Source organism: Lynx canadensis, chromosome A3, assembly GCF_007474595.2.
Source record: "Lynx canadensis isolate LIC74 chromosome A3, mLynCan4.pri.v2, whole genome shotgun sequence".
In the NCBI taxonomy this organism is placed as follows: Eukaryota; Metazoa; Chordata; class Mammalia; order Carnivora; family Felidae; genus Lynx; species Lynx canadensis.
Genome location: NC_044305.1, coordinates 13,517,799 through 13,538,043, shown reverse-complemented (window position 1 = coordinate 13,538,043; position 20,245 = coordinate 13,517,799). Strand labels below are relative to the sequence as shown.

At 50.2% G+C, this 20,245-nt stretch overlaps 1 protein-coding gene and 1 long non-coding RNA gene across 2 annotated transcripts in view; one reads left to right on the top strand and one right to left on the bottom strand.

Annotated features, from left to right (window-relative positions):
• ZMYND8 (zinc finger MYND-type containing 8) overlaps positions 1-20,245 on the bottom strand; it is a 122,787-nt gene that overhangs the window by 85,464 nt on the left and 17,078 nt on the right.
• On the top strand, positions 5,704-18,791 carry LOC116737973. Its single transcript, XR_004343351.1, has 3 exons — positions 5,704-5,795; positions 11,453-11,559; positions 18,344-18,791. It is a non-coding gene; the product is annotated as an uncharacterized LOC116737973 (long non-coding RNA).

The window sequence follows — 20,245 nt, the reverse complement described above, 5'->3', positions numbered from 1 at the left end:
AAATCCCCATTGTGTCCCCACCGACCAGGCCACGACCCAGCCGCTGTGAGTTGCCGCACGGGCACTGGTGCCCTGTCCGCATCCCAAAGAAACACTTCTTCTCCTGATGGCAACATGCAGAAAACCATGAAAGACCGACCAACCAGCCCACACGCTTCAAGAAACTGAAGGCGCACACACTTCTTTGCGGAAGAGGCCAACACTGACGGTGTCGTGCTTGCTACTCTCCTCCGAAGAGATGGACATAAATGACACGTTCGCTGGTTCGCATCTGAGCCAGGCCAGCCTCACCCTCGCCGATTCAGTCCTTTCCGTTTTTACTCTCCCAGCATCTCATTTAAACACAGACGCGTCCACCACCACCCACTCTTCACCTGCAAGGCCTTGGATCCATTCACTCCACACCCGATGGCTGTCTCATGAGCGTAGGGACGAAACAATGGCGCACCATGATGCACCTTGCGTTCTGAGAAAGATGTTACAGGCACAAGGAGAGACGGTGCGTGAGAGCAGAGGTGATGGGTGGGGTGTGAAATCCAGAACGACGACTACCCCCAAAGGTAACCTGACGACGCTCCTCCTCCAGATCTAACTTGCGGGCGAGCCCCAGCACGCGGGCCGCGCCATGCGTCACCGACCTCCGAGTGTGGACAGGGGCCACTGGGGCAGATGAACATGGTCCGGGATGGATACAAGCAAGGCCTCCGGGGGCGGGGCGGGGAGGGGGGGGTCCTTTGAATGAAAGGCAGAGCATCTTCCAATGGGCTCGTTAAAGGAGACAGTGAACTGCTTTTGCGAAATCCAGGCCACGGGATGGAACTCTCCATTCTCACCGGGCAACTTCAGAAAAATCCTGAATAAGCGTTCAGCATTTGGGTGCTGCGCTGAGACACAGCCCCGCGAGGAAATTAAATGTTAACCACAGGCACCTTGAGGGAGAACAGACCCCAGAGCTTGGAGGACCATCCCACAGACATCCAAATGGAGGCCCAGAGAGAGCCAAAGGGTTGGCCCAGAGGCACAGCATAGCTAGTTAGCGGGGAAAACTCACTGAAAAGGTGCCGCCTGGGATTGGCATTCCCCCAGAGGGAACCTCCTCTCTCTCAGGCCCGCAGAGATCCCCACCCCACTCCACCCTCACAGTAAAGAGTCTCTCACCTTCCCCACCTAGTCTTTGACTCAACAATGTCCTCCTAGAAACACATTCCACAGATCAGTCATAGGAAGCAGAGTACTGGCAAGAAAATTCAACTGAGAGGCACTGGGTGTTGTACCCAAGCCTGGAAATGACTTGCACGTCCACAAATTAAGGACTAGTCTAATACCATACCACAGCCATATGGTGGGATATCCTTTTTTATTTTTTTATTTATTTTTTTTTTAAGTAACCTCTATATCCAACATGGGGCTTGAACTTACAACCCTGAGATCAGGAGTCACATACATGCTCTTGAGCCAGCCAGGCACCTCTCATACAGTGGAATATTCTGCAGCCCTTAAGAATAAGAAGGCACCTTGGGGCGCCTGGGCGGCTTAGTCGGTTGAGCGTCCAACTTTGGCTCAGGTCATGATCTCGTCACAGTTGGTGGCTTTGAGCCCCACATCAGGCTCTCTGCTGACAGCTCAGAGCCTGGAGCCTGCTTCCAATTCTGTGTCTCCCTCTCGCTCTCTGCCCCTCCCCCGCTCACGCTCCAGGTCTGTCTCAAAATAAATAAAAATGTCAAAAAAAAATTTTTTTAAAGACACTTCTACACAAACGGATGCATGACCATCTCCAAGCTTCTGCATTAAGTTAAAAAAAAAAAGCAACACATTTCTAAGCACCGTTAATAGACAACACACCCCAAAAAAGATGTCATGTATCTAAGTTCGCACAAGCCTAGAACATTCTGGATGAACACAAAAGTATTACAGAGTTCGAAAGTGCAACTAGTGGAAGAAAACATTCAGGGCGTGGGGGAGGGATTATTTTTCACGGTGTACCCTTGTGTACTTTGTGTATCATGAGTGTAGACTATCAAAATAAAACTTAAACTGAGGTATTCAGGAGATTGAGTTTCACATAAAAAGCAGCAGGTGCAAACCAAAGCCAGTAATGAGCAAATGACGACGGCCTGATTCAGGATTTTAAAAAGGTCACCAGATAGACACCGTTGGGACCAATCACCACAGGCTTGGAGGGACCGCAGGAAGGAGTTTTGGGGGTTGTTGAATGTGGACCTGATAAACGCAAATAACCCTGCTCAACTGTCAGAAGATGTGCGTTTAGAAAAGGTGTTTTGGGGGCCACAAGGAAATGCATCCCAAACAAAATGGCACCTGGGCCAGGCCAAAATTGAAAGCAATTAGGCAAAGCTTTGGGTATTTGGGATGTTTTTGTTTCATCTGTGGGTAGATTTTTTTTTCTTTAACGTTTATTTATCCTTGAGAGAATGCAAGCGGGGGAGGGGTAGAGACAGAGGGAGACACAGAATCTGAAGCAGCCTCCAGGCTCTGAGCCATCAGCTCAGAATGCAACGGGGCTGGAACTCACGCAGTACGAGATCACGACCTGAGCCGAAGTTGGTGTTTAACCGACTGAGCCACCCAGGCGCCCGTTGGTGGGTAGACTTCTTTAAAGAAGAAAGTACATGAGCAAAGACACATCAGTGGAAAAGTTAGGGGCACATTCAGGAAAACAAATTGTGCGTTTCCAGGTTTCTTAATGGAACGCACTAGATTTTTGGAAGGGAGAGCGCTTCCCCATCATAAGGACCACCTGGGCACCCTGCCGCTCGCTGCCAGCAGTACTCCCACACACAGTGACAACTAAAAGCACCCCCACATACTTCCCAAACACCCCAGAGGGGGTGGGACTGACCTCCTGAAGAATCACCGAGCTAGAACACAGAAGGCAGCTAACAACAGTCAGCCTTTGACAGCCAGAAAGGGCACCAGCCCCTCCTTGGGCGTCTAATTACCCACCTGCGGCTGAGGCCCCCTAGGATGACAGATCCCAAAGAGTAGTCCCCATACTAGCAGCAGTGGCATTACCTGGGAATCTGCAAGAAATGTACATTCTCAGGCCCCGCAGATCTGCAGAATCAGACACTCTAGCCTAGGGCCTGGTGGTCTGTGGGGTAGCAAGCCCTCCAGAGAACCCGGATGCACACCCCAGGGTATGTGTAGGGGATGGAATCTAAGTTCTCAAGTCTAGAGAACCCTGTTCCACACCGGTAAGCCCAGCTCCTCTCCTGCCCCACCGCCACCTGTGGGCTTGGTCTGAGTCTGAGGAAACAGCAGCCGAGCAAGGAGGCGAGGCAAGACGAGGAGATGCCAGGCCGGTCTCTCTTCCACTCAGACTCCATCTGCAAAATGGCACAAGGGAGGAAGGGGCCAGACCAGAACTTCTCACCTGGAGCCTGGAAAGTGCTTCAGGGACCCATGATCCACAAGCCACAGCTCTGTACAAGGACACAACTTCCTGGCAAAGGGGGGCCACACCTACTTCACCTTCCTAAAGATATCACCAACACTAAAGATCAAAACTACAGGACTAGAGGACCTTAAAGTCCATTCTGAAGGGCGCCTGAGTGGCTCAGTTGGTTACGTGCTCGACTTCGGCCCAGGTCACGATCTTGTGGTTTGTGAGTTCGAGCCCCACGTCAGGCTCTGTGTCTTCCTCTCTCTCTGCCCCTTCCCCTGCATACGCTCTCAAAAATACACATAAAGAAAAATTTTTAATAAAAAAGTAAAGTCCCTTTTGAACTTTCCAATTCATTAATTCCATGAGAAAGAGGGGAGAAACACACACATACGCAACTTAAGCCAGACTGAGTTTTGTCCCAGCCCAGCAGGAACCGAAAGGGGAAACAAAGATCCTGCTCAGCGAGGCGGGGTTTGACCCAAGGCTGCCCCTAGCTAAGAGCACCCCAACCTTCTAATCCCAGCAAACCATCAAAACCCCAATTCTGTTCCTGACAACAAACACAGCGACTCCCTCCAGAGTTAACGAGAGATCAGCGGCTGTGTCCAAGGGGCAGGAGTTTAATAGGCTCTAAGCAATAGACACATCTGTCAAAGGCAGAGGCTGTCAGTGAGACTCGTAGGGAGAAAACTGCAAAACACGGTCCTTGGGAGGGAGGAGGCAGGTCAGCACTCTGACGTACAAACACGTAGGCCTCAGGTGGTGAGCGAATGGGGGGTGTGGACTTCGCGGTAGTCATGGCAACAAAGCTCTTAAGGACCTCTTCCAGAAAGCTGACTCAAGTTGTTTTTTTTTTTTCCTCCTTCTTTAATGATTTAATTCTGACAAGGACTTATTGCTAAACACATTTCATCTATAAACTTGGAAGGATGACAAAGAGCCACCATAGACTGAATCACCAGGGAAATGGTTCACCCTTGACCTGGAAGTCCTTTCTGTGAGTAGCACGGCCTGTGAGTCTACTGCATTGTCTCACCAGCCACCCTCCGCGTCCTACCCCCTCCGCCAGCCCCAAAAATAAGTCTGGTTCTGAAGGAGTTAACGTGGGCGAGGGAGAAGAGCTCCTCCAGGCAAAAGACGGAGCAGTGACTCAGGAGAACAGCTTGGCATGAAGCAGGAAACAGCAGAACTTTCCCCTCCTGTGACATCCGCTGCAATCTTAATAATAAGAGAAGGCCTACTGCGTATCGGGAACCAAGCATGCGATGAGATCGTTCTCCAACCTGTGTCTGGTGAACCACCAGAAACAATCCTGCTCAGCCCTTCCCAGATGTCCCTGACTTAAGGGACACGGTATGTCAAGATAACCCCGCCTCTTAGCTTTCCTGAGCCACGAGGATTAACAGCTAAGGCTTTCTCTTACTACACACAATGTAGGTGGCGCTGTTCAAAATGCCTGTGGGGTACTTCTCTCCAAGTCGCTTTTGCTCAAGATGACCCAAGTGGCAGGGCTGGGATTTGAACCCAGGCAGTGGTTCGACTCTGAGGCCCGCACACAGCCTCACGCAGGGAGAGGCGGTCCTCAGCTCTGCAAGATGGACTCCTAACACAGGGTTGGGTGGTGGGATGGGGTTGTGCTCAACAAGGAGCACTCCAGGGGCGCCTGGGTGGCTCAGTCGGTTAAGCGTCCGACTTCGGCTCAGGTCATGATCTCGCGGTCCGTGAGTTCGAGCCCCGCGTCGGGCTCTGTGCTGACGGCTCAGAGCCTGGAGCCTGTTTCAGATTCTGTGTCTCCCTCTCTCTGACCCTCCCCTGTTCATGCTCTGTCTCTCCCTGTCTCAAAAATAAATAAAACGTTAAAAAAAAAAAATTTAAAAAAAAAAAAAAAAACAAGGAGCACTCCAGAACAAGGACAGTAGAAAACTGTGTTTGTCCGACTAACGATGCGCGCCTTCTCTCAAAGGCAGTCCCCAGGAAGCATATTCACCTCCCGGTATTCCAATGGTGGCACCAGAACGTGGCCCAGGCCACAAAACAGGCTGCGGGTGGGGAGCCTGTGTGGTCATCTCCCCTCCCCCACGGTCCTTTCCAATCTCCATCCAGGCCGGCCAGACACGGGCACACCAGGCACCCCCACCCCACCCCCACCCACATCCGGCACCTGAGTCACAGCCCTCAACATTCTCCAGAGCCTAGGAAATGACACACCATGACAGGGAATTGTCTCCTCTGGAGAGAGAAAAGGGCCCCAGCTGAAAGGCCAAACGCTTCCCCATGAGGATCAGCCTCATGGTGTTAAATTTCCTTAATGTGGACAGTGAGCCTGTGGGGCCTGAAGGAGGAAAAAAAACCAACCAACCGGCGGAGACGGGCATCGTGGGCCACACAGGTAGGGTGGCCACAAGTTGGCCACCGCACTCGGAAGGCGGGGCACGCATTCTGATAAAACGGGTCGCAGATCAGGGAGCCTGGGTGACTCAGTCGGTTAAGCGTCTGACTTCGGCTCAGGTCATGATCTCATGGTTTGTGAGTTCGAGCCTCTTGTCAGGGTCTGTGCTGACAGCTCAGAGCCTGAAGCCTGCTTCAAATTCTGTGTCTTCCTCTCTCTCTGCCCCACTCTGTTTGCTCTCTGTCTCTCAAAAATGAATAAATGTTTAAAAAAAGAAAAACAGGCCGCAGATGGTGCAGGCAGGGTGCCACAGTGGTTAGGCCCAGAGGTGCAGCTTAAGGAAGCTACTTAACCTCTCTGTGCCTCTATCCTTCTGGAGGGTGGAGATCATGGTACCTTGAAGAGTCACAAAAGGATTAAAGAAGTTCAGGCCTGGCAAAGAGTAAGCACTCCATAAATGATAGCTGTTTTGTCAAACCGGCAATCATCCCTCCTCCTCCTCCTCCTCTCCCTCCTCCTCCATCCCCAACCCTCCTGCTGCAAAAACAGACCTTGTTTTCTCAGAGGAGCACATTAAGGTCAGAGTTATGGAAACACCAGCCTATAGAACACGGACACAGAACGGGCCCAGGACAGGACTTCTCCACCTCCAGCTTGCCCCCTTAGCCGCGAAGGCAGGGCCGAAAGCAGAGGCCTGCGCTGGCCGGGGCTCGGAGGGTCCTCGCGGACAGCGCTCTCGGTCACAGCCGGCCCTCTCCACAGGCCACTGCAAACATGGTCACTCGCTGCTCTCCCAGAAGACGGACGGCAAAGCACAAACACGGTTAATCGTCTCCACGTGTTGCCCCAAGACCCAGAGCAGGTACCCAAACAGGCCTCCCCCCCAGGAACCCGGGAACCCTAGGGCCTTTTCCTGCTGGTAGGTACATCATCATGAAACCAAAGCCTGGAAATTTCCCTCACCCAGAGCAGAAATGAAAATGGGACGCAGTGGACGGGGTGAGAAGGGGATAACATTTTCCTCACAGCAGAGAATACCCAAGCCACGAGCGAAAACGAATAATCTGAATGCCCAGAACCACAGAACCCTCGAGACAAGGCTGCAGCCCGCCTGAGGGGCCTCCTCCGGAAAGGCCACCAGGGTTCTACAAGTTCTCCCTGCCTGAGAATGTGAACTTCTCACCCAGACTGGGAAAAGGAAGACTGACTCGGAAATGAGGCCGTGGAACAAAAGGGTCATTCTCAACCTGGGGAAAAGGTCGTCCATCCCGAGTGCCTCGGGGGCAAAGCAAGCCAGGGACGGGTAACCCTGGGAAGGGGCGCTTACCTGCCATCGAGAGAGCTGGGCTGCTCTGAGGGCCTCCCTTCTCTTTGAAAGAGAACAGAGGCTCACACGGCAGACATTCCTGCTTCCGGATCCTCAGCAGCCTCTCCCAGGGGGAGGAGGAAGAAGCAAAGAGGACAGGCTAAGAGTCACCACTTACCAGGCCAGCTCCTGTCTCGGACGCACTAGGTGGCCCAGCGCGGCAAGGACACCCTCACCTCTCTGCAGTCAGGCAGTGTGAGGCAGGGGCCGCGCCTGCTTGTCCCCGTGAGGCTTTCGGCTCTAATTTATCACCCTCGGTAGCCAGCAGCCCGGCTAGGCTGGAAGCCTGCAGAGCGCACAGCACCGAAGGGCCATTGATTTCACCGGATGCGAATAAACACAACAAACTGCCGTTGTTCTGCTGGCTACAGGAGACCACCAGGAGGGAGCGTGGCGCTTTGCAACGGGAAGGTGTTTTTAGGCGTGTGTTCACTTTCAATAATTTTCAGATTAACTTTACTTCGGACGTGAGAAAGCCATCTTCCCAACACCCCGGGGCTCGGCTCTCTCTCGCTCTCTTTCTCTCTCCCAAAATAATGCAGGGGTGCTGACGAAGCGGCACATTCATATGTAAAAGGTGAACCTCTAAACGCTGCCGGGCGGGCCACAAATTGCTGCCATCTAGGGAAAAGAGGCTGATTTACAAATGAATTCACTGTTTTGCCCTCAGCAACTAGAGGCAATCGCAACCACCCAGCCCTTTCCTCCCCCTCAGCCGGGAAGAGGACTTCTGGAAAAACGACAACATCGCAACAGGAATTTCCTGGTTCGAGAATGCCAAGCTCTTTCAAATTTCACAAAGCAGGAGGAGGCAGGGCCCAACCCCGCGCAAGAAGCCGAGACACCCCACCCTCCCCTCCGGCAGGCCCAGGCCCAAAAGGCTGAGTGCGTCTGACGGGTGTACATATTTGAGGCCCTTAACTCTGCCAAGTCACCACAAAGAAAGTGTGGAGTAACCAGTTGCCTTTGGCCTTTGCTACGTAGCTGGCCGCGGGGAGGGCTCCCAGGAGGAGCAGTGCTGGCGCGGAAACCGTCTGCATTATTTATCCAGGCTGAGCTGGGTCCCACCCCCTGGCCCAGCTCAGGTTCTAGAAAGCTCAGGTGCTGGTGGGTGGCTTTCAAACTGCAACTGGGGAATTACAGCCATCAGAGAGCCAATTCAGGTAAAAAGGCGGCTCTGCCCGCAGCGGGCTGAGAGAAGAAAAGGGAAACAGAGAGGCTCGGGTGGGGCGGAGGGAAAAGGTGCCACTGGTAACCAGGCAGCGTTCCTCACACGCCCTGGGCGTGGGTCTGGCCTCTCGAAGGTCTCTTTCGTGAAAACAGGAAAAGTCTCTAGAAGATGCTGGGGAAGAGGGGACAAGGCCCTGGACAGTCACCTCATCGTGGTCCTTTGAGGAAGCAGAGATTTCAGACCCAGAACGCCCCCCATACTGCGCTGGCCCTAAGCATGTATCCTGTGGCCTGGCCTCCCCTCGCCCCATCCCACCCCACCCCCGGCTCTCAGAAGGGCACAGGATGACACATCGGCACAGCCAAGGGAATGGGAAGCAACTTCGATGCCACCAGCAGGAGACTGAGATGCAAAAAATCATCATGCAGCCAGAAAACGGAATGAAGAGGAGATCTCTTCCTGTACTGACACGTAAGAAAATCGAAGTCAAAAAAGGCCAGAAAGAGACCGGAATGGAAGAAGTGGGGGCTGTGTAGGCTCTGGGTCTGCAAAGGCCCTGGGGGAACAACCAGGACAGAAGGGAAACACTGGGTTCATCTTTCAGTTCTTTCTGACCCTGTTCGGGTATTAAACTATTTAAGGTATTTTCAAGAGGCTATGAGACTATGCTCTCACTCCATGCCAGGTACTGCCCTGGTCAGGGGCCACATCTGCATCTCCAGGGCCCAGCATACAGGAGGAGCTCAGAACATGCCCCCAGCACCTATCAGGTGCCATTTTTAGGGGGCTCAGGTGTTTCGAACAGTGTGAAGCAGGGGTCCTCGCCAGGTCTCCCCCGGAGACACTCAGCAGAGTCAGGAAACATTTTTGGTGGTCACAACTAGAAAAAGAAAGAAGTCGCTAGAAGCATTTCGTGCACGGGCACCATGGATGGTGCTAATAACTGCCCTACAGCACACAGCACAGACCCACAGCAGAATGATCAGGCCTAAAACGTCAACAGAGCCGTGGCTGAGAAATTCAGGGCTAAAGAAGCTTCCAGTGAGCGGCCAGGCAAGTCCAACCTTGTGTAAATACACCACCCACAGAGGCATCTGTACCTACTAGGAAGGAAAATGATGCCTAATGTTTCACCTGGTGGCCGTGACTGCACATTTCAAACAGAAGAAAACAAAGGAACCAGTCGGTCAACAGTCACTGAGGAACAAGACAACTAGGCTACCTGGGAGATGGTCAGCAGAAGGTCCCTGCCCTGGAGGGAAGATTGCCAGAGAAAATAATAATAGTAATGTTATTGTATTAAAAATGCCTTTCGTTGACCACTTATCTGGGAGGCACTGTTCTAAACACAAACAGCAATTTACTTACCCCTCACCATGGTTCTGTGAGAAGGTAGGTACTGAGTATCCCCATTTTACTGACGAAGAAACTGAGGCCCGGAGAAAAACAGGCCCGTGATGAAGGGGCTGGTAAACATAGAATGAATATGGAATATATTCAGTAAGAACCGGGTTGATTACACACGGGCAAAAAGCTGCTGAGCAGGAGAAATACCAGGAGTTTGTGAATAATACACGTCAGGGAGAGGGTGTAGCCAGGAAAATATTTCTCTAGCTTCTTCCCAAACAGGGCTCGTGTGATTCACACCTACCATTTATTGAGGCGCTACTTGATGGAGCCCCTGGGGAATCCCATGAGAGTAGGCATGGTGTTTCTGCACCCATTTGATAGATGCAGCTCAGAAAAGCAAAGTCACTTATGTGCTCAAAGGCTCAAAGACATGCTGGGGACTCCCCTGCAGCTGACTCCCGCTCCAAAGCCCCGAACTACCCCAGTCAAGGGTCTTTCTTCCCTGTGGTCGTCAGCACCACCTTGTAATTCTCTTATCACTGAGGGCATGCTGGGTGTGGGCGAGCGTCAAGCCAGCTCTATGGTTCGGTGTGTGGGCTCCACAGCCCTACCACGAGGTCTGATAGCAGCTGTGTGTCCTCTGGCGAGCTCCTCGGCCTCTCTGTGCCTCAGTGGATTCAGCTAGGACAATGAGGATCTTTCTAAAAGGGTTCAGAATTACACGAGACCGTATGTGCCAAGTGGAGGTGTCACATGTCACAGGCACCACCAGTTATGACTACTATTGTTCCCCAATGGGGAAAGAGGAGCCAGGGCAGAGAGAAGACATTAGCCCAGAAAGCTCCAGCCAGTTTCCCCGAATCCTTCTGTACCTTCACCTCGGTTCGCACCAGACTAGCTCTTCCCAGAATGTTTCTGAAAAAAAAAAAAAAATGTGCAATGAAGAGAGACCCAAACGTTCACGGGCTGGCATAGGTTCAACCAAGCCAGGCTCAAAATCCCTGCAGGGCTCAGATTTCCTCCCAGAGGAAAGCAGAACAGTCCAGGTGGCCCTCAGAACTGCCCTGGGACTCCTCCTTCTCACCCCTACTCAAACAGGGCTCTTGAAGCCTGGGAGAGAGCCGGCCTCAGAGTCCTAGCTATCCGCGGAATGTATTAAGGATGCCCAACCACACAGTTAGTTAGTGCCTACGCGGTGCCTCACACACAGCAAGCCGCTCTGCAAAGAAAGCTTTCCCTGCCCGTCTTCTGCCCGTTCACGTTCAGTCCCACCGCCACAGCGGCCACCTTGATCCGAGCACCAGGGCCCCTGACTTGCCCTCTACGGCAGGCAGCCTTCTTCAAACCTAAATAAGACGAGGCAGCCCCCGATTAAAACCTGCCGAGGCGGCTCGCTAGGCGCACCCAACATCCCATCCAGACTTATTGCCGCATTTGGTCCCGCTCACTTGTCCTCTTCCATCCACTGAACCCAACCACAATGGCCTCACACAAGCCAAGTTCATGTACACTCGCTGCCACATCCCTCTAGAATGTTCTATGTGCAATCTTCCCATACCTGGCAACTTCAGCTTTCGGCTCAAACATCACCCTCCAGCCCCCTTATCATTCTGAAATGTGGGTTCGGGTATGTGTGTGTGGGTGTGTGTGTGTGGGTGTGTGATTGCTATTGACTTCACTGATATTACCTCTAGCTGAAAACTGTCAAAATTATTTTCTTCTTTTGCTGTTTCACTTTTTTTTTTTTTTTTTTTTTTTAATCTCCCCCAGAATGTGAGCTCCATCTGGGCAGTTCTTGCCATAGCCCCGTGCATGGCACGGGGCCCGGCTCTGGGCTTGGCTCAAGAGGCATCGCCACGGACAACACATCTGACCAGGTAAATGAGCAACGAACAGTGTTAACAAAGCTCCGAGGTGACTCACAAGAAACTCCCGTTTTTCTTCCCTGGTCTAAGAATTTCTCCCCGAAGTCCAAGAAGACAGGAGGGTTGTGAGGTCAATAGGGAAGATTACTCAAAGGGAACCGGCCATCTCAGGGTGCAAAAGAGAAACACCAGAACACTAGAGGGGAAATTCCCTTCTGGACAGGTACTCAGCCATTCTTTTTTTTTTTTTTTTTTTTTCAATGTTTGTTTATTTTTGAGACAGAGAGAGACAGAGCACAAGCAGGGGAGGGGCAGAGAGAGGGGGAGACACGGAATCCGAAGCAGGCTCCAGGCTCCCAGCTGTCAGCACAGAGCCCGACTCGGGGCTCCAACCCACAGAACCGTGAGATCATGACCTGAGCCCAAGTCCAACGCTTAACCAACTGAGCCACCCAGGCACCCCTCAGCCATTCTTGTTTCTTGCCTGAAGAGTGCATTTCTCCAAAAGTAGGGGATTAAGTAAGGATTTATATGCCAAACAGGATGGGGCCATGCAGCTAAACACAATTACTGAGAAACCAGAGGGGGGAAACTCAGGAGGTTTTCACAAGCCACCTACTTCCCAACTCTGCATTCTTCTCAAGGAGAGACAGTCTCAGAATCATTTAGCGTTAAAAAGGAGGGATGACTTTCTCCAGGGAAAACATGCTCCCCACTGGGAGACCCCCCAGTGTGATGACCATTTAACCAAATTTTTTAGTCCAGATTCTTTGCCCTTTTTCTCATCAGACCCTTTTAAGTCTGAGGATCTCTTTTCAACGCCTCCCTTAATCCTCGCCAGGATGCACCAATTCTGTCCCTGCAATCGGATGCCAGGGCCCGCGGGGAGCACTTCCCTTAGTGAAGGCAGCAGTATGGGCCTGGCTGGCTCATCTTCCCTCCATCCCACTCCTGGGCGTGATTCAAGAGAAACTAAATCTGCTCTGTCTGGTCTCCATCTTCGTTCTCTACGGCCTCTCAAAGCGTCAGCATCTCAACAGCCTGGAGAGGAGTCTAGATTTTAAAGATAACATATTTGTCAAGCAATCCCCACCAATTACTAGGGTGTCCGGTCCCAACTCAAGGAACAGCAACCTGGCTTGAAAGACAGTTCCCGGACTGCCGAGTGGGGATAGGGGGTACTGAAGACGGTTAAAGAGGTCAAGGACAAACCCACATCAACCTTATTAGGAAGGGGGCTCTAGTGACAGCTGATGTAATTACCCAGTGACCCAGATGGGGAGGAATCGCCAGGACATCAGTCTAGGGGTGGCTACAGCCATGGCTGGGCCAGTGGTAGCCCACTGAAGGACCATAGGGTGAATTCGATCCGTTCACAGTTGGCTGATACTTTTACAACTTTAGTTATCAGTATTTTTAAATTGGGTGAAACCACATCTAGAATAAATCCAGATGACTGTCTTCTCTTAAAACAAAACAAGGGGCGCCTGGGTGGCTCAGTCAGTTTAGAATCTGACTTTGGCTCAGGTCATGATCTCATGGTTCCTGGGTTTGAGCCCTGCATCGGACTGCACGGACAGCTCAGAGCCTGGAGCCTGTTTCGGATTCTGTGTCTCCCTCCCACTCTGCACCCTCCCTGCTTGTGAAGCTTGAGCACAGGCATTCCCTCTCTCTCTTTCTCTCTCTCTCATAGAAGAATCAACGTTTAAAAAAAAAAAAAAGCAAACAAACAAAAACAGTATCTGGCCACAGAGGGTCCCCGTTTCCACATGAAACAATCCTCCAGGCTGACCCCCCCCCCACACACACACACATCTTAGGATGGAACACAAGATTCCCCGTATACCAAGGTCTCCATTATTCCTTAATTGTCAAGATAATTAATATAACCTTGAAAGTCTCTTCAAGGCAGAGTAGAGCAGCAAAAGGCAAGAAGGCAAATACTGGGGTAAGAGAGAAAGGGCGCCTTGCTGGGACAGCCAAGCTCTGGACCGTTCAACCCCGTCGTGGTACCGTCTTGGCATTCCGTCAAGCAGGAATCGCCACCCCAAAATACGTCTCTTTGGCACAAGGATTACTCAGGCTGGTTATTTTCAAGAAACTGCAAACTGGAGAGCAGCTCTGAAAACCAAATCAAAATCACCCTTTGTAAGGAGACATTTACATGTGTAAGAAAAATCTCCATCTGTAAGAACGTCTTCCTAGCCGGACCCAGAAGATGAGAATGACTAACTCTCTAGAAACTCTATCAATGGAGAAGACAACAACTTAAATCTGCATAACGACCTGACCCTTGTTTGCTGTGCTTTTCCTGGTGACTCCCATAACGGATTCCCCGCCCCAACCTCTTTTGTCTTTAGCTGAAGACGGTATTTAAGGTGATGGCTTTGGCCATTGTGGGGAGTTACTCTGTTTTTCTGGGTCTCTCTCAAGTACACAGGAGATGTATGCATGTTACACTTCTCTTTGTTTTCATCCTGTTAATCTGTCCTGTATCAATTAAATTATTACACTGGCCTAAGAATCTAGAAGAAAAAAGAAAAGTTTTCTGCCCCTAGAATAGAAGTTTGTTTATATTTTTACAAGAGGGGTAAAGTACAAATGAAAATAAACCAAACCGTTAACACTGGTTACACCTGGCTACAGATTTTTTTAGCTTTTTCTTTGTATATTTTGGCTTGCTGGAAATAAGATAGGGAAGCTGAAGAGACGCCATTTTGGAAAGGCTCCACCTCTGCTGTGTCTCTGCCAGCCCCCCTTTCCTCACGTTCCGTATTTCACCACATCTGAGTAAACCCAAGAAGCTATGTTCCCACTCCAGGGGGGGAGCATGAAAACGAGTCATTCTGAGTTCGTCCTAGGCCCCCACACACCTCATACCATCCAAGATGAACCGAGCTCGAGGACGTTGGCTTCCAACAAATCTTGGTTGACACGGGCATCCCTACCCCTGCCTTCAGTGGCTTATGGAACACCGCCTATTGTTCACCTGACCCTCTGATGGACTCCTACCCTGGATTCCTGAAGGAACACGTACCTTGGACCCCTTTCCAATGCAAACCCCTAACTCACCTCTCCTTTTCTGAGTCTCCCGGATACACCGCCTGCTACGCTCTATCAGTCATGCTATTCAGTTAATTCTGCTCTCACTTCCTCCTAGCTCATGTTTGATCTCTATCCTGCAGGAAGCCAAGGATCCTCTTGGCTCGTCCTGCGGGACCCTCTCCGGGTCCTGGAATGGCCTATGTCTCAGGGAGGCAGTGCCTTTATCATTTGAAAGGAAAATCCAATAATCCATTTTCTTCCCTTAATTAGTCTGTAATCCTTGGAAGAGATTCTTTTTTCTAAAAACACTTATTGAGCAGCTTAAATCGCTAGCACCAGGTTGGTCAGAGTTGAGAGGGAGACCTGGTGCCCATATCCGTCTACTGACACACAGGTCAGTGAATTCTACGATGCAGGGTTGATTTGGGAGGCTGCGGAGAGGGTGGCCCGGCATATCCTATGGTATTTGTCCCCACCCAGTATTCCAAGATGCCAAAGGGCCTGGCAAAAAGGCAGCTCAGTGGAGCACGATTAAGAAATGCCCACTGGAGGGGCACCTCGGCTCAGTCGGTTACGCATCCTACTTCGGCTCAGATCAGGATCTCTTGGTTCGTGAGTTCGACCTGCGTGAATTCCTGGCTGTCAGGGCAGAGTCCACTTCAGATCCTAGGTCTCCTCTCTCTGCCCCTCCTCCGTTCCAAGGTGCAGGTGCTCGGTCTCTCTCAAACATTACCCAAAAAAAAAAAAAAAAAAAGAATGCTAACCTGAGAACACAGGGAGCCAGCCATGCTCTCTCTTTTCAAAAAATGGGAGGCCCCCAGGAGGTTTGATCAAGCAAAACTTCAGTTCTGATGTAACTGTTTATTCAGCATATTCTGGGCTGCGCCAATCCCTGACTGGGTTATTTTCACCAACAGCATCCAGCACGGCACCCGCCAATGTATGAAAGCTACACAGCAGCCCTGTCCAATAGAACTTCTATAACGACAGCAATCGCCTCGGCTACACGTGGCTACCAGGCGACTGAAATGTGGCCAGTGCAACTATAGTTTTAATTAACGTGAATTTAAAGAGCCACATATAGCAAACAGCATAGCTGTAAGGAACTCTGTATTAAACAGACAAGAGAGCCGGTGTGGAGTCAGCAGAACACCTCAGAATCTTCCACCCATCCGTATTTGAGGAATTTGCCAGGTGTCTTCAAGGCATAATGCCTGATGCCTAGAAATAGGTGCATGGCCTTGTCTTTGGTTCCTCCCTTAGCCTGGCTTGGTAATTCTCAAGCCTTTAGTATGTATAAGAATGCCTGACGAGAGCTGAATACTGTACTTTCATGGACAAATTTAAGGGACTTTCCAGGGTGATTTTGACGTTGGAAGCTAAAGGGCTCCAATGAAGGAGGACCAGAGTGAGGAGGGCTTGAGCTTAGTCTGGAAGGATCTGTAAAGGTGTGCGTCAGCAATGAGCAGGAGAGGAACTAGCATATCCCAAGACAGACACTCGGGCTGGAAGGCTGTATAGGGCAACAGGCAGGTTCCGCAGGGACGCTGACCAGAGCCTGGAAAGGACAGGGAGGGAGTAGGGCCTTGAATCTCTGCTCAAGACTGTGGTCTTAAGGAGCCCTTGGAAACTTAAAGCAGGAGAGCAAGACAATCGGACTTGTGTTTTGGAAAGGGCCCTACCAGAAGTGGTATTAATACATCGGGAAGGAAAGAAATCAGAGGGAAGGGGGCATTTCAAAGAGTGCTGTATCCCTGGGGGAAAGAAAGACGGGCCACCAATCGTTTCAGGGAGAGCAGACATCTGAGCTTGGGTAATTATTTCCAGGCACGGATTATGCTGGAAACAAAGCCACCCTCTCTAGCTGAAAGGCTGTTTTTACTTCGTTCTCCAGGATAAAAGTTCCATCCATCTGATAGACAAAGTCAAGCCATTCACTCATTCGTTCAAAATAAATATTTATTGCACAGCAACCAGCACAGGCACACTGGTAATAAAATAGGCAGAGGGCACAGCAGGATCAACAAAAACAAAAGGCAGGACTCACCCTCATTTGGAACCTTAGACTCAGGGGGGTTGGGAGGTTAGGAGAGAGGAGAGGGGAGGATCTCCCAGGTCTGAGCAAAGACCCCGTGGCTCTGGAATCTAGAAGGTAGGTGTGTCCCAAGTAAGACAGGAAAGGGGAACACAGGGAAAAGCTGAAAGGGTAGGCAGGGGGTAACACATGCGGATTTTAGGATTGTGATCTTCATCCGAAACTAAGGAGAAAGCACTTCAAAGTAGGTTTAAAGAGAACAGGAAAAGACTTTAAAGTAGGAAGTGGTAGTCAGAAGGGATGTTCCTTTCCGAAAGATGGGGGGGGGGGGGGGCGGGACAGAGACAGCGGGACCAGTTAAGAGACCTACAGAATGGTATTTAGGATATAATATTGTAAGAAAATGACACCAAAAAGGCAAAAGGACAGAAGAATTAGAATAAGTCCCCTATCTCTGGCCTGGCAACTGGCAGAATACTAGCTTATCGGACAGGGTAGAGAAGCAGGTGTTTTGCTGGGGTGGAGCAGGGAGGGCAGGAGAGCAGGTTGAGATGGGACCTGCTGAGTTTGAGACACCCATGCACAACAGGTAGGGAGGTCAGGTAGGCAGCTGGCCCTCTCCGCCTCATGACTCAGGAAAAATCTAGGTTGGAAATAAAAAATGTGTGAGTCACAAAGCTACGGATGTGGGCGAGATCACTCAGGGAAAGAACATGCTGGGAGAGAGGACAGGGCCAAGCTTTCCACAACGCCAACATTTAATGGCTGAAGAGAAGCGAGGGTGCCAGGCAAACAGGAGGAGAACGAGGACAGCGGTGACAAAAAAAAAAAAAAAAAGCCAAGGAAGAGATGTTTCCAGGAGAAGAATGAACAGCAATGGCCCACACGCCTCTGTCAGATCAAGGTAAATGAGTCCCGAAAACCTCCGCCAGAAAAAGCAACGTGGAGTCTGCAGGAAGCTCGGTGACAAAAGTGACAAATGGGCAGGTGAGGAAACCAAGACACAAATAAAGACGCTTCTCCTAAGAAACCTGGCGTGGAAGAAGAGGCCAGAAACAGGAAGAACTACTAAGAGAAAACATGCAGGCATGGGAGAGACTTTAACGTGTTGAGAAGTCGATGCATCCATCAAAAGGTTAAACAGAAGTGCCCTAGGACCGCGGAACCCCACGCCTACCTATGTCTATAACCAAGAGACATGAAAACATACACGCACACAAAAACTCACACAAAATCGTCACGTCAGCATCATGCAGGGGAGCCAAAACATAGAAGCAAGTCAAATGTCTACTAACGGATGAGTGGATGATAAAAATGTGGTATATCCACGATACAGCATTATTCGGCCATAAAAAGGAACGCAGTGCTAATCTAGGCTACCGTGTGGCTGGGTCTTGAAAGCATTATTCTAAGGAAAGAAGTCAGACCCAAAGGTCGTATGCTATTATGATTTCGTTTAGATGAAAACAACCAAAGTAAGTAAATCCACAGGACAGAAGGTAGATTTGTGGTTGTCAGGACTGGGGTAAGGGACGATGGGGAGTGATTACTAATGGGGGGGGGGATTTCTATTGGGACGAGGAAAATGTTAAAAATCGATTGCACCACACTCTAAACATATTAAAAACCACTGAAGTGTCTACCTTAAAATGGAGAATTGTACACTATGTGAATTATAGCTCAATAAAGTTTTTGTTTTTGTTCTTGTTTTTAAAGGTCTGTGAAATGCCGGGTTTCCAGGTTCCCAGGAAAGCTGGAGATGGGTAGAAGGAACTTGGGGTGGAGGTTTGGAGGCCCTGTAATATTGCACTCAACTCCCACTGTGAGACGTGGGCTTTCCAAACTTGCTCTCCCCCAACCCCAAAGGTCGATGGTGAAGAACCAACCACCAAGGGAGCAAACCTATTTGAAAGTTTCAGGAGAAAAAAAAAAAAAAAAAAAGCCAGGATCTCTAAAAGGCCTCAGACCTGGAACGAGAGTTCTACAGGCATCTGGAGAAAGAAAAGGAGACAGTTCTTTTTCAAAGATGAAAACAGTCTATCTTAGATCACAGTCTTATAGAATAACAAGAGTCACATAAACATAAAGCATGGGTCAGGCTTCAAAACGGGGCAAAAAAACCCACCTGGGTGGCTCAGTCGGTTAAGCACTGACTTCGGCTCAAGTCATGATCTCACGGTTTGTGAGTCTGAGCCCCATGTCAGGCTCTATGTTGACAGCTCTGAGCCTGGAGCCTGCTTCACATTCTGTCTCCCTCTCTCCCTGTCCCTTCCCCTGCTCATGCTGTCTCTCTCTCCCTCTCTCTCAAAAATAAATAAATGTTTAAAAAAAAAAATTCAAAATCCCCCCCCAAAAAAAGGGGGGGGGCCCAACACAAAGTTTTCCACAAGTGAACCACAAAAACTAAATTGCACAGACGGGGAGACAGGATCCCGTGAACAGATGCATGGCGGATGCTCCGCTGGCCGAGAGAAGGTAGATTTCTCATTTGGAAAGTCATTATCCAACATCTTCAGAGTTCTGGGACGTTTTAAACCTTCTTGGGAGAGGAACAATCTGGTAGTTATCTACCTCACAAATAAATGTCTTCCGCTGCAGGCTATCCAAGAGCCAGAATAGAGTTAAAAATACTGATGCTCTTTTTTTTTTTTTTTTTTCAAAAGAAAATTCTCAGCATTTTCTGCATCCTACTGTGATTTAAGAATGTTTTTGGTTATATTTTCTCAAAGAGTTTCCTTGGGGGGAAAAAAAAAAATGACAGAAGGTCTCTATCTCATTGCCATCTTCATAAACAATCCCTTTGTGAAAGTCTTAATTTACATACAACAGTGAGAACCAGGATCCTGTACTAATTCAGGTCTGGGGCTGGTTAGCAAATTGCTATAATTGTCTATTCTCTAACATCCTGTCTCAGAAAACATATCCCTAACCCAGGCAAATCTCAGCAAGAATGATACTGTCAAGATTTTAATATCTCGGGCTTCCGCTGAATCTGTGCACGGTTTCCAAGCGGCTCTTTCCCTTGTGCGGGTGACATTACACAGACATTTTTAAAAATGATTTCAGCTCCGGCAGCCTGGCACCCGCACACCACAATCGTTACCGCAGAATGCACACAATGGCAGAACAAGAGGCGAAGCGGCCTGGACAGGGGAGCCTTTGTATGGAGACGTGAACTCACGGAGACCATCATCTTTCAGACTTCAGATCCCTGGCCTCGGAGGGGTTTGCTCTGAGTCATACACAGTGTGGCCAAAATCCTGCAAGGAGCTGTGCTGTGACCAGTCTCGTGCAGAGAATGCAAACTGACAAGCCACTCCTGACCCAGAGATGTGTTGTTGGGTTCGTGCGTGGTCTTTGAGAAACTGGCCTGCACAGACCACATTTCAAAGTCAGGCATTCTTACAGGGGGGTGGAAAAATCCTGGCAACACTGTTGAGCCAATATTCCTGCTGGTCAGCAGTCAGAGGGATGCATCCTCCCATATTACTGAAGGCACTCTCCTGTTCAAAGGCCCTGGCACCCCTAGGTGCAGCCAGCTAATCTCACTCCTCTACCTACAGACATCTGACCTGGCATCCTTGGGATAGAGCTCACGGCTATGGACACAGGTTTAAA